Raw genomic sequence first — 15111 nt, 5'->3', positions numbered from 1 at the left:
AGATATGAGATTCTAACCATAAGAAATTAAATTTGATTATCCTCATTTTTTGGGGGGGGGTAACTAGGGATTTAACCCAGGGGCAGTTAACAACTGAGCCAGACGTGCAGCCCTTTTTGTGTTTTTTTTTTTTTAATTTGAGTTGGGGTCTCACTAAGTTTCTTAGAGCTTCACTGAGTTTCTTTTTTGTTTGTTTGTTTGTTTTGGTTGTAGTTGGACACAATACCTTTACTTTTTTTTATGGGGTGCTGAGGACCGAACTCATGTTAGGTGAGTGCTCTACCGCTGAGCCACATCCCCAGCCTCCTCACTGAGTTTTTTAAGGCCTTGCTAAGTTGCTGAGGCTGGCTTTAAAACAGCAGTCCTCCTGCTTCTGCCTCCCAAGCTGCTGGGATTATAGGCATGAGCCACCACATCCAGCTAATAATGCTCATTCTTAAATTAATAAGATAAAAAGAATATCAGAATAGAAATGGTACAAATTTGATATTATATAGTGATTGTTAATGATCATGATCTCCCTACTTTTAAAAAGAAGAAGAATATATCTTTTTAAATAACATGACTTGAATAGCACTGACTAAAATGTAGCCACAAACCACTTATGGTTTTTTACATATAAATTCAAATTTATCCACATTTCATAGCCACATATCCTACCCCTTACAATTTTGTACATTTCCATCTCTAGAGAAAGTTGTATATAATAGCATTGATCTATATTATAACTGTTACCAAATTGTTCTCCTATTTTTCCAATCAATTTTGAAGATCACCAAACCTAAAGGGCTGTAAGTATTAAGAGGTACCCTTTGCAGTATCTTCACAAAGAACTTTCATATAGTCTAGGATGCCCCCAACTGTTGTCATTCACTAGCTTTCCAATAACCTTGAGAAACAATGAGCTGAGTAAGAGCTCCTTGGAATTGCACAGTGGCCTTGGGTTTTCTTCAGCTCCCTGCAGATTGCCCTGGACTGATCACAAAATGTATAGGTTTTAGTCTCCTGTGCTGATAATGGCCATGTATCTGGTGGTAAATGAACTCAGCCTCAAAATGCCTCTTACAGTACTAGAGCTCCAAGAAGACAATTTGTGATTTTGTGATCATCCTCAACAAAGTCATACAGAGGGTCCCTGTGTATCCCATTACTGCCCTAACGGCAGGGCCTACAAAGATGACTTTCAGTTCCGTGAAGAAAAAGTACATCCCTCACAAAAGGGCAGAACACAGCAAGGGACACAATAAATAGCAAATGAGGATAGAAGGTGATACTATCCAATAGATACATAATACCAGCCAGAGAGGTAATTCTGATTTTTCTAATGGGTTAGAAAAGGGAAAAAGAAAAAAAAAAATGAACTGAATTTTGGCAATATATTTTATTTAATCCAATATTCAGGATAGTCTTTCTTTAACATGTAATCAGTATAGGAATTATTCACTAGCAAGTTTACATTCTTTTTACCAAGTCTTCAGAGCCTAGTAGGTGTTTTTCCATTTTCACCACCTCTTGCTTTGGATCAACCAAGAGGAGCACCAGGGGAAGCCCAGAGCTTGGGAAGGAGGAGGAGGAGAAGGAATGGGATAAGTGAGAGAAGCTTGAATAGGAGCACCGGGGCCCTTGGACACAAGTTACAGGTTGATGTACAGTTGTTAGCATGAATGCAACATGGCAAAGCTGATGATTTAGGGAAACTGCTGAGTGTCAGATCACAGGATCCAGGGGTGTGAGGGATGAGGGAGAGCCCCCAAGAGGCTTCATATGAAGTCTGGGGTTTAGGGGCCTCAACTTGGATAGTGGTCATGGACAAAGCAAGGAAGAAATGACCTGAAAGAAGAAATGTGAAGCTGGGTGCAGTGGCACACACCTGTAATCCCAGCAATTTGGGATTACAAGTCTCCCTACTTGTTTATCTTCTGCCTCTATACCCTTAGAAAGCAAGCTCCACAGGCAAAGGCACTTTGCTGTGTTCATAGCTGTATTCCCTGGCCCTCCAACGGAAAACAACCTGAAATTCATGTTTGAACAATGTATCAAGAGACTTTAGATGGAGAGAACAGCATCGGTGACATAGGACCCTGTGCCTAGTTTCTGGCCTTCTTTATTATGTCAGAAATACAATTTTGTATTTCTTTTTATATAATTTGTACAATGGAATAATATTGGTTGTATTAAATTTAATACTACACTCTATTTATTAATGATATATTAAAATATTTTAGTCAATGTAATAAATTTAATTCATATTTAATTGAAATACCTATCCTATATAAAAGTAGAGATATATGCATGAATATGAATTAAATTACATCATGATTACATTGAATAATAATTATGTAACATGTGATGTGTGTAAATGACATTATGATATATATATATATTAAGCTTTTTCATTTGGAAGCATGTTATTGAGACTTAACCTTTTCTTTTGTTAAATTTAGCTCTGGATTGGTGGTTTCCACTGAGGGCAATTTGGTTCTTTGGAAATTACTGGGACACACTGTAGGTAGCCACAGCTGTAGGTATGCTACTGGCACCTATGTGTCAGAGGCCAAGGATACTGATCAGACCCTCCAAAATGCATAGGACAGGCCCAGTCACAAACACAAAACAAAACCATTTTATTTTAGTAAAACAAAACTATTATTATTTCTACTATATAAAATACCAACAAACACTTAACTTTGAAAGAAAGCATATGACAATCACTAATAAAACAAACTATTATTATTTCTACTATATAAAATACCAGCAAACACTTAACTTTGAAAGAAAGCATATGACAATCACTACTAAAACAAAACTCTTATTATTTCTACTATATAAAATACCAACAAACACTTAACTTTGAAAGAAAGCATATGACAATCACTACTAAAACAAAACTCTTGTTATTACTACTATATAAAATGAAAACAAACACTTAACTAAGCTAACTGAGCCCATGGGCCACCTTCCTGGTGAGCCTCCTCCCAGGGAGAAGGCAGCAGAGGGCTGGCAGGGGAAAGTCCAGGGTTGTGATCTGAATAGTCTCTTTAGAGTTTGGGCTCCTCAGGGAAGGGAGAGGAGGTCTGGGGGTGGCAGACCTGTCAGGCAGAAGCAGTCCAAGTGAGCTGTGGGCTCAGTGAGTCCTGTCAGGTAGAGGGGCCTGTAGGATAAAGGGACTGTGGCTTTGAGTCTCAGAGGAGGGTGGCATGGCTGTGACTCTTAGGAGCCAAGGAGGTGAGCGGGCTGAGTGTGCTCAGGCTCAGCAGGACCCTCCTGGTGTGGCCCCTGGGAAGGGGAGGAAGGCCTAGGCTCCTGGGACAGTGGGGCATCTGCTCCCGGGCCTGCAGCAGGGGCTGTGAGCCCATGTCCTGGGCTGGCCTGGGAGCTGGGGCCGGTGGGGCAGGGGCCAGGGAAGGCCCCAGGAAGGCTGGAGGGCAGGCCGTGGCTCAGTCTCTTCCTCACAGAGGCAGATGCCCTGGAGCGGACGCTTCTCTTCAGCGGCCCAGGCCTGGGCAGGAATGACGGCTCCACTCCGTTTCTGATGACCGGCCTGAAGGCAGATGGTCTGCGCTTTGGGCTCTGCCGCTTCCTCTTGGGCTCAGGTTCCTCAAACCACACGGCTCCATCAAACTTCCTTTTCCCTTTGTTGCACTGGCTGAGGTTCTTTAGCACTGTCTCCTTGGCACAGGGGTCCGGGGCCGGCTGGGGCGGTGGGCACCTGTAGAGGCTCCCTGGACCCTCGGGATTCGTTTGGACTTTGAAAGGGCTGTGGGGCCAACCTGGGTCTGGGGCGTGGCGAAGTCTGCGCTTCATGCCTCCGTAGCGGACCTTGGTAAGTTGGGGTATCAGGAGTAGCCCGGGGGGCAGCCTGTGCGGACTGTACCTCGCAGGCGGGGTGCCCACTGCCCTCCTGCCTCGGGTGTGGTCCCCACTGTGCAGAACCTTGTGGAGGGCTTGGGAGCGATCCCGGGGCTCTGGGTGTCCCGGGGCAGGTTTACAGATGCCAGGGTCCTGGGGGCGGGGGGCAGGCCTGGGCCAGGCCTGGGCCTCAGAGGGCGGTGCTCCTGGGTGATTCTCCTGGGCCTCAAAGGGCGTGCTGCTAGGGCCGCCCTGCGTGTGCCCAGGTACCTGTGCAGGCACCTGCTCAGGTAGAGTCCCATGAGAGTGGTGGAGCAAGATCAGTGTCTTTGAGTAGGGATCCTTTCGCAACGTGTGTGGTCGCAGCCAGACAGGAAACAAGTGACAGTTGGGGCAGACAAAGCGCGTGGGGTGCCCTTTGCGGGGATCTGGCACCCGCCAGGCTCCTGCCCCAAGGACACGAGGACAGCATGAGGCAGAGTGGCACGCGGGGCGCCCCATGCTATCTGGAGCGCAAGGAAAGCTCAAGCCTCTCTCCTCCCCATTGCTGCTCTCAGACACAGCCCTGGGCAGAGGGTCCTCGCACAGATCCAGGAGGAGAGTGAGGATGATGCAAGGTGAGTGACACACCATGGGACAAGCAGTTTCGTCACATGATTTGTTTTTGTCAGGCCTCAAGGAGGCCCTCAAGACACGGGGGGCGCGTGTTAAGAAAAAGGACTTAAAATTATTCTTTTCATACATAGGAGAATTGTGTCCATGGTTTCCCCTTGAAGGGACCATTGATGGTAAAAGATGGCTTAGAGTAGGAGAATGTTTAAAAGATTATTATGAATCCTTTGGCCCAGAAAAGGTGCCTGTTCCCACCTTTTCTTACTGGAATTTAATTAATGAAATTCTTAAAAGTTCACCCTTTGACAATGGTACCTTAAAACTTGTCAGGATTGGGGAAGAGGCTATGCAAAAGACCTCTCGTCCCTCTTGTCCCCCCTCGGCATGCCCTTCAGTTAGTATAGACACAGATCCTTCTCAGTCTCCCCAGGACCCTGGGAGCCTTCCTGGTCCCGCTCAAAATCCCACCCTAATGAATAAGGCCCCAATGGCTACCAACCACCTTTATCCAGTTTTAAATCCCGGAGACACATTGACCCCTGGGAAGGAGGCTACCTTGGAGAAGGAAGCAGCTCACTACCATTCAGAAGATCCACCAACTCTCAGGACCCCGCCACAGTCTATAGGACTTACACATCCCCCTCCCTCCTATATCCCTCCTGCCTTTTGTGCTCCGGCCCTTCAGGGGCCAACTGCCCCCTCAGATATTTTTTCTCCACTTCCCCTGCCTAACCTGGCTCCCTTGCGAGAGTCTCTCCAACATAGACGGGAACAGATCCAACTCTTAAAAGAATTAAGATCCCTTGACTCTGAACTCCGCTCATTAGCCTTAGGCACGGAGTCAACCCGAGCTGGCCCAAGGCGGTCCAATACGTAGGCTAAGCCGCACCATCGGCCTGTTCTCGCCTTCCCAGTCACCCGCAGTCAGGCAGATAAGCCCGCCCAGGCTGAGGACAAAGACTTAGAGGAGGATCTAGAGGAGGAAGCAGGGGAAACGGATCAAGGGGATGAAGCAGGGGGAGGGCAAGAGGAAGAGCAGGACTCAGAGGATGAGGAGTTCAACCCTGGGCAGGAGGGAACCCAGAGTGTTTACAAAAAATTAAGCCTGCGTTTTCTCGAAAAACTTAAAAAGGCTTGTACTCACTATGGACCCACTGCGCCCTACACATTGGCTTTACTAGAGAGTCACAGCGCACAATGGCTTACTCCCAATGATTGGAAATTTTTAGCCCGAGCCACCCTCAGTGCCGGAGACTTCCTGTTATGGAATGCAGATTTTAAAGAGCATTGTCGGGAAACTGCTCAAAAAAATTTAACTAAGGCTTCCTCTAAATCCTGGACTTATGTTAAGCTAGTGGGCAATGCGCCTTTTGACACTAACCCTAAACAGGCGCGTTTCCCTGCTGGACTCTTGGCGCAGATTCAGACAGCTGGCTTACATGCTTGGAGGCGCCTCCCTCAAAAGGGCTCGGCTACCACTTCCCTGGCAAAAATTCGACAAGGGCCTGACGAGCCTTATAGCGACTTTGTTGCCCGGCTTAACCTAGCCGCGGAGCGCCTGCTTGGACCAAGCAAAAGCGAAAGCACCTTTGTAAAACATCTTGCCTTTGAAAACGCCAACCCGGCATGTCAGGATGTTCTTCGACCACATAAGGATAAAGGGGAACTTTCTGACTTTATTAGACTCTGTGCCGGGGTGGGTGCAGCCCATGCCATGGGTCTCGCCATAGGTGCTGCCTTTACCAAGGTCTTTCCCAATCCTGGCTCACGTACTTGCTTTACTTGTAAACAACCTGGCCATTTTGCACGGGAGTGTCCGACAGGCAAACAAAGCCCTAGGGATAGCGTCTCCTCAAACCGGGACTAAAACCACCCCCAGCCACCCTTTGCCCTAGATGTGGTAAAGGTCGTCACTGGACCAGTGAGTGTAGATCTAAGATGCCCTTGGACAGCCTATTTCTTCCCGCTTCTTGGGAAACTCCCTCTTCCTTACCTGCACTTTAAGGATTACTCCACCTCTGTCTACTTAAAAAAGGGACAATAAATGCAGTAATGTGTTGATATTATAGATTGTTTCTTCGGGATGATCTTGGCTAAATGTGTATCTAAAAGATGATTTTTTATTGTAACAATCTGATATCTGAATGGGTTTCTAAAGCATTGCACAATCTTGCAGTTAAAAGTTGGGTTTAAGTAATTGTTTAGTTTGTGATTTCAGATAGTTCATGCTAAAAAACTTAAATACTTAAGATGGAAAATTAAAGAACTCTACTTCCAAGTTGGCAAGTAACTCCCAATCATTGAGTTTTATTTTTTCATCATTTTTGAACTGGGTAGCCTAAAAAGAGTTCATTAGGTGTACCAGTATATTAACTTGGGCAAAAATAATAAATTATGATATGATATCTGTTCCCCTCAGTGTATAAGATTCAAAAAAAAAACTGTTAAATTAAAACGTTAGTCTGGCTTATTGAAATGACATTAATTAGCAACAGTCTTGGGAATTTTCAAAGCTTAATTTTGGATATACATGGTAGTGTGTGGATTTTTTTTTTCCAGGTGATTTAATGTAACTTAATAGTACTTTAGGAACTTCAGAACAAAGAAAGTAGCTTAATGATCCTAAAGAAATTTCTTCTGATGGTAGAGATCCTATTTTCAGTTTTGTGTGAGCAAGTTTTCTAGTGTAGAAAGATATAAGAATATAAAAATTTGAGAATTACATCTTAAACTTGTATCATAATTTTCAACATCCAAACCTGAAAATTATGACTTATGGTTAAAATGCCTTAGGCATGAGGTTTCTGCTCAGAATTCCAGTTTTCCCATTTCCTTCCAGACCTCATCCAGGACTTAAGTTGATATGCAAATAGAAGAAGCCTGGAGTCTGCTCAGTAGGAGATAGATCTGATGATAGACCTAACCTGATCTTTTCTTAAAATTGGGCATCTCGCCATAAAACCATAAAAAGATAATTTCAGCTTTACTATAAATTACTGCAAATTCTGAACCTGCTTGGAATGCCTGCCCGTGCCTTGAACTCACCCATGCCTGGCTCTCTGACCAGATAGCAGCCCTCTCTGAAACTTAGTGACACCTCATAAATATTGGCCTACCCTGGCCAGACAACAACCTTCTCTGAGGCTCTAATGGTCCTCATAAATTCTGATGTTGGGGCCAACAACAACAACAACAACAACAACAACAAAATGTAAAACTACCATTAGTGTGATGCTTGTCAGAGTTCTGTTATCTGTAACCCCCCTTTGTGTAACTTTCTGGGCTATAAAGCTGGGCTGTAGGAAAGGTGGGGGCTGTCTTGTTCCCGCCGTTTTGGGAGGGAGAGGCAGCCCGGCCGGTCGAAATAATAAGCTTGCTTTAATTTGATTTTAATTGGAGTCAGTTGTCTTTTCTTGCATCCTGGTCTAACATTTTGGAGTTCCCCAGCGAGATGACCCTGCCCGACCAGATCACAAGACCAGACTGCTGAAAATTCTGAAGCCGGCCTTCGCTCCAGGGCTCGGGGCTGGAGAGCCACTCTAGAGGGTGCGCAACTTGAGACGTTCCAAGGCCTCGGAGTGAGCCTTCAGTCCCAGGAGCACTGCAGTGAACTGCCGCACTAAAACTATCAGCAAGCACCTGGTGGAGGAGGCCTCCATAGGTAAGTTAGGCGCGATACAGAATAATACCTATGATATTGATGTTGGAGTTACTTCCTTTGGAAATTGCTCAACAGTAAAAAATTATTCCTCACCCACCCCATCTCTTTGTCCCCCCAATGGCACAGTTTTTATGTGTGGAGGAAACTCGGCCTTCCCCAGGCTTCCAGAGAATTGAACCGGTGGCTGTGTTCTTGCCTTATTACTCCCTGATATAACTATTGTCCCAGGAGATGAACCTCTACCCATTCCTAGCCTAGACACCTTAGTCAAAAGACACAGGCGGGCAATACAGGCCTTACCACTCCTTGCCAGCCTTGGAATAATAGCTGCTGTAGGCACAGGTACAGCTGGCTTAGGCACGGCTATACACTCCTACCGCCGCCTGTCTCAACAACTTATAGATGATGTACAAACTTTATCAGGAACCATTAAAGATTTACAGGACCAAATAGACTCCCTGGCAGAAGTGGTCCTTCAAAACAGACGAGGCTTAGATCTGCTGACAGCTAACCAGGGAGGTATTTGCTTGGCCTTAGGGGAACGATGCTGCTTTTACGCCAATAAATCAGGCATAGTACGGACTAAAATTAAGCAGCTTCAAGAAGATTTAGAAAAGAGACGAAGGGAACTATTTGAAAACCCCCTCTGGACTGGGCTTAATGGACTTTTACCCTACCTTCTTCCACTATTAGGCCCTTTGTTGGGTTTACTTTTAGTGGTGTCCATAGGACCCTGTGTTATAAACAGGCTGGTACAATTTATTAAAGAACAGATTAATATTTTGGCCTCTAAGCCCATACAGGTTCACTATCATCGTCTGGAGATGGAAGACCGCGCTGCCAACATTTAAAAGGATGTTCTACCCTTCTCACAGGCTTATTTCTTAAGTTTACATCCCCACAGATCCCCCCTTTCTTAAAAGTGTCTTTTTACCTGAACTCAAACAAGACTAAACCAAAAAATAAATGGTATTTACTAATTACTGGCCAGTCATCCTTTTAGGACTCTTGCTTTTCTTAGATTCTGTATTTTTTGAGCTCATAATTTTGATCCTACAGACAAGTTAATGTTTTCTGATCAGTCCTATTTTTGTTCAGCTGTGGAGTTTTTAAACATTGCAATGGAGATTTCACCTCAAAAAAACAGCTACAAGGCCTTGTATATGTGTGCACACTTGTGTTATGTGTTGTATGTCAGTATGTCTGTATGTGTGTATATGACAATTGGCAGATATGTGAGGAGCGCTCAGAAAAAAAAAAAGTAAATAAATAAATAAAATATAAAAATAAATAAACAAATAAATATGGATCCAAATATCTTTGATTCACGTGATTCAAATGGTTCAATTTCAATTGGGTAAACAGATAAAAGTAAAGATGTCTTTAAAATTAAGCTTATAAGTTTTTCTAGGTGTTCAACAATAAAACCTAACAAAATGTTGATGTCTATAAAATAATTGCTTAAATTCAGAAAGTTACAAGTATTGTTTCATAATGTGAATAAAAAAGAAGGTTAACAGATGGAAAAGAAAAACTAAAAGGTTCTAGACATGGATTTAATAGAGGAAAAATGTGTTTCTGGATAAAAAGTCTATATGATTGAGTTAACAAAAGGGTTTAAGTAAGTGATAAAAAAGGTCTGTGTAAATGTGTAAGTTTTTGAACAAGTGATCTTAAAGAAATTAAAAATTATACAACTATGGTTAAACAATAGCTGTTATTTTTCAATATTGTAATGTTATTTCTTTAAGAACCAAACTTGGTTAATATAAAATCATCAATGTAATTATGGTGCTATTAATTCATATCTTCCAGGTATACAAGTCTGTAAGGTAGAAGCTTCAAAAGAGCATTATATCAAGCTGGTGTTCTGAAGTTGTATGGTAATTTTAGGCTTAAAAGAAAAACATGTTGGAGATTTATTTATATCATTTGTGTTCTCTAACTGGATTTGTTATCAATAAGATATGTAAAGTTCTATGTTACTTTACACTGAGATACAATTCAAATGTATTTTTAAGTTAATGAGAGCCTAATCTGTGTAAAGGTTTTATTGTACAACACAAAAGTATTTTGCTACTTTTCAAAAAAAAAAAAAGGGGGGGGGAGGTTAAAAGTTTTTAGCCTTTAATTCATGTTTTAGATGTGATATTATGTTGTGTTAGCTAATATTCATGTAAACTTGAACAACAATTTATGTAAGCTTTGTAAAATGATGTCTAAAAAACAAAGATCAGCTTCAGAACTATAGTGCTTAAGATTTATGAAGAGCCCGAGACTATGGAAGAAGTAGGCCAGATTTCAGTACATTTAAAGTTGTGTCCAAAAGTTGGTTTTTGCCAAGATTACTAGGATCTCAAACAGGGGATTATAATGTACAACCCTGCCAAAATTCGAGGTAGCTATTATATAAACTAAATATGTTTTTACCTTAGTTAATCTTAGTTTGTAGTTTGCCTATAGATGGTTTAAAGATTGCCTGTTAATGTTTTGCAGAGGTACTACTTTAAGAACTCACGACCTGGGTTAATTTAAGATAATGAGTTACAAGGAGCCATTACCTACAGGATAGAGAGATAGCCTTATATTAAGAGTACAGGGCTTTAATGGCTGTTAATTTATTTGCTGGATGTTTAGGATCAAGTTTTAAAATTAAAAATTTGGCTCTTGCCCTCTGAATCAGTCTGAGTCAGGGAATAGGGGACTTCTTCAAAGAGCTTTGTAACTCTGGGCCACATAACTTCCCGAGCAGGGAAATTAATGAGACCAATGGAGAACAGAAAGCCAATTAGTGCATTTGCTGTGAAGAGGAGGGTCATCAGATAAGGGAGACATCCCTGATGCTTCAGAGGGAAGCCATATGGTCAAGCAAGGCCTGGACCCATCCTAGCGCAAATGGCACTAGCAGAACTGAAAAGCTGCTGTAAGTTCCCGAGGACTCCCAGGGAAACTCGGCTGACTGTTAACAATAGATAAAAACAAAAGTCAATTTGACTTGCTTCATCCTAAACACTTAGCAAAGACAGTCAAAGCCAAAACACTGCTATTTCTGAGTATTTTAAATAATAATAATAGTTAAATGTAACTTCCAAGAAATAGTAAACTGGAACTGCAAAAGAGATTCTCAGACAGGAATGCCTGATAACCATCAAAAGGGACTGCCAGAATAGTTTTTAGTTTAAGGCCTTTATTTCTAACCTACACAGGTAGGCTTAATGTTTGCTAGTATGGTTATCTAGCCCTAAGTAACAGAATTAAAGATTTCTCTATTAGACACAGGCTGGTAAGGTATGGTCAAATATTTTATATAAGTAAGGGGGAGATGTCAGGGACCAAAAGGGAGTTCTCCTTCAAAGAATAGCCTGACAGTGCCAGGGACCAAAAGGGAGTTCTCCTTCAAAGAATAGCCTGACAGTTACAAGAAGCAGCCCCTGGGAGACATCTTGCCTGAGACACCCCTGCAGCCATCTATCTCCATGAGACAGCCTATGGCCATTTGTCTTCCTGAAGCATCCTGCGTTATCTCACCGTATGAAGACTTCTAGCAACTGCCGATAAGACAGCTTCCCCATCCCCAGCCCATAAATACCCCTGTGTGAACAATAAAAGTTTGCAGCTTGATCAGAACTACTGTCTTGCTGTCTCCTTTCGTGTCTCTTGTCCCTTCATTCCTCCCCATCTAGGTTCGCTGCCCACGTTGATGTGTCCTGCTGGTCGGGACATTTCTACTATATAAAATACCAGCAAACACTTAACTTTGAAAGAAAGCATATGACAATCACTACTAAAACAAAACTCTTATTATTTCTACTATATAAAATACCAACAAACACTTAACTTTGAAAGAAAGCATATGACAATCACTACTAAAACAAAACTCTTGTTATTACTACTATATAAAATGAAAACAAACACTTAACTAAGCTAACTGAGCCCATGGGCCACCTTCCTGGTGAGCCTCCTCCCAGGGAGAAGGCAGGAGAGGGCTGGCAGGGGAAAGTCCAGGGTTGTGATCTGAATAGTCTCTTTAGAGTTTGGGCTCCTCAGGGAAGGGAGAGGAGGTCTGGGGGTGGCAGACCTGTCAGGCAGAAGCAGTCCAAGTGAGCTGTGGGCTCAGTGAGTCCTGTCAGGTAGAGGGGCCTGTAGGATAAAGGGACTGTGGCTTTGAGTCTCAGAGGAGGGTGGCATGGCTGTGACTCTTAGGAGCCAAGGAGGTGAGCGGGCTGAGTGTGCTCAGGCTCAGCAGGACCCTCCTGGTGTGGCCCCTGGGAAGGGGAGGAAGGCCTAGGCTCCTGGGACAGTGGGGCATCTGCTCCCGGGCCTGCAGCAGGGGCTGTGAGCCCATGTCCTGGGCTGGCCTGGGAGCTGGGGCCGGTGGGGCAGGGGCCAGGGAAGGCCCCAGGAAGGCTGGAGGGCAGGCCGTGGCTCAGTCTCTTCCTCACAGAGGCAGATGCCCTGGAGCGGACGCTTCTCTTCAGCGGCCCAGGCCTGGGCAGGAATGACGGCTCCACTCCGTTTCTGATGACCGGCCTGAAGGCAGATGGTCTGCGCTTTGGGCTCTGCCGCTTCCTCTTGGGCTCAGGTTCCTCAAACCACACGGCTCCATCAAACTTCCTTTTCCCTTTGTTGCACTGGCTGAGGTTCTTTAGCACTGTCTCCTTGGCACAGGGGTCCGGGGCCGGCTGGGGCGGTGGGCACCTGTAGAGGCTCCCTGGACCCTCGGGATTCGTTTGGACTTTGAAAGGGCTGTGGGGCCAACCTGGGTCTGGGGCGTGGCGAAGTCTGCGCTTCATGCCTCCGTAGCGGACCTTGGTAAGTTGGGGTATCAGGAGTAGCCCGGGGGGCAGCCTGTGCGGACTGTACCTCGCAGGCGGGGTGCCCACTGCCCTCCTGCCTCGGGTGTGGTCCCCACTGTGCAGAACCTTGTGGAGGGCTTGGGAGCGATCCCGGGGCTCTGGGTGTCCCGGGGCAGGTTTACAGATGCCAGGGTCCTGGGGGCGGGGGGCAGGCCTGGGCCTCAGAGGGCGGTGCTCCTGGGTGATTCTCCTGGGCCTCAAAGGGCGTGCTGCTAGGGCCGCCCTGCGTGTGCCCAGGTACCTGTGCAGGCACCTGCTCAGGTAGAGTCCCATGAGAGTGGTGGAGCAAGATCAGTGTCTTTGAGTAGGGATCCTTTCGCAACGTGTGTGGTCGCAGCCAGACAGGAAACAAGTGACAGTTGGGGCAGACAAAGCGCGTGGGGTGCCCTTTGCGGGGATCTGGCACCCGCCAGGCTCCTGCCCCAAGGACACGAGGACAGCATGAGGCAGAGTGGCACGCGGGGCGCCCCATGCTGTCTGGAGCGCAAGGAAAGCTCAAGCCTCTCTCCTCCCCATTGCTGCTCTCAGACACAGCCCTGGGCAGAGGGTTGTCTCATCTGTGTCTACATTTCTATCTGACATTGCCAGGGAAAAAATACAAAAATTTCTCCAGGGCTGTAGCTGTAGCTCAGTGGTGGAAAACTTGCCTGGCATGTGTGACACACTGGGTTCCATCCTGAGCATCATATAAAAATAAATAAATAAAGGTATTGTGTCCAGAGACACACCCACATCAATACAGTCATATGATACTAGCAAAGGCACCATAAACATTCATTGGAGAAAGCATAGCCTCTTCAATAAACGGTGCTGGGAAAACTAGAAATCCAAATGTAGTAGATTGAAATTGAACCCCTATATCTCACCCTGCACAAAACTCAAAGTGGATCAAGGACATAGGCATTAGACCAGAGACCCTGCTCCTACTAAAAGAAAATGTAGGCCCAACTCTCCATCATGTCCACTCAGGAATGGACTTCCTCAATAAGACTCCTAAAGCACAAGAAGTAAAATCAAGAATCAATAAATGGGATGGCATCAAACTAAAAAGCTTCTTCACAGCAAAGGAAACAATCAATGTGAAGAGAGAGCCTACTGAATGGGAGAAAATCTTTGCCACCTACCCCTCAGAGTATTAACTTCCAGGATATACAAAGAACTGAAAAAATTTAACACCAAGAAAACAAATAACCTAATCAATAAATGGGCAAAGGAACTAAATAGACACTTCACATAAGAAGAAATACGATCAGTCAACAAATATATGAAAAAATATCCATTATCTCTAGTTATTAGAGAAACGCAAAGTAAAACTACACTGAGATTCCATCTCATTCCAGTCAGAAGGGCAACTATCAAGAATATACATAACAATAAATGTTGGAGAGGATGCGGGCAAAAGGTACACTCATACATTGCTGATGGGACTGAAAATTGGTGCAACCACTCTGGAAAGCAGTATGGAGATTCCTCAGAAAACTTGGAATAGAACCACCATTTGACCCAGTTGGCCCACTCGTTGGCATATTCCCCAAAGACTTAAAATTGGCATACTATATTGATGCAGCCACATCAATGTTTATAGCAGCTCAACTCACAATAATCAAGCTATGGAACTAACTTAGGTGCCCTTCAACAGATGAATGGATAAAGAAAATGTGATATATATATATACACAATGGACTATTAGCCATAAAGAAGAATGAAATTATGGAATTTTCTGGTAAATGGATGGAACCAGAGAATATTGTGCTAAGTAAAATAAGCCAATTCCAAAGAACCAATGGTCAAATGTGCTGTCTGATATATGGATGCTAACCCACAGCAAGGGAGGGTAGGGAGAGGAAATATAGAAGTTCGTTGGATTCGACAAAGGAAAATGAAAAAGAAGGGAGGAGAGATGGAAATAAAAAAACTAGAAGAATGAATGGGACATAACTTTCTTGTGTGTACATATGAATACATGACCAGTGTAACTCCACATCATGCTCAACCATAAGAATGGGATCAAAATTGTAATGGGTTGCACTCCTTGTATGTATAAACACACTCTACCGTCTTGTATATCTAAAAACAACAAATAAAAATTTAAGGGCTGGGAATACAGCTCAGTTGGTGGAGTGCTTGCCTCGC

The sequence above is a fragment of the Callospermophilus lateralis genome, assembly GCF_048772815.1.
Source record: "Callospermophilus lateralis isolate mCalLat2 chromosome X unlocalized genomic scaffold, mCalLat2.hap1 SUPER_X_unloc_1, whole genome shotgun sequence".
Classification (NCBI taxonomy): Eukaryota; Metazoa; Chordata; class Mammalia; order Rodentia; family Sciuridae; genus Callospermophilus; species Callospermophilus lateralis.
Note: the sequence above shows the minus strand (reverse complement) of the source record.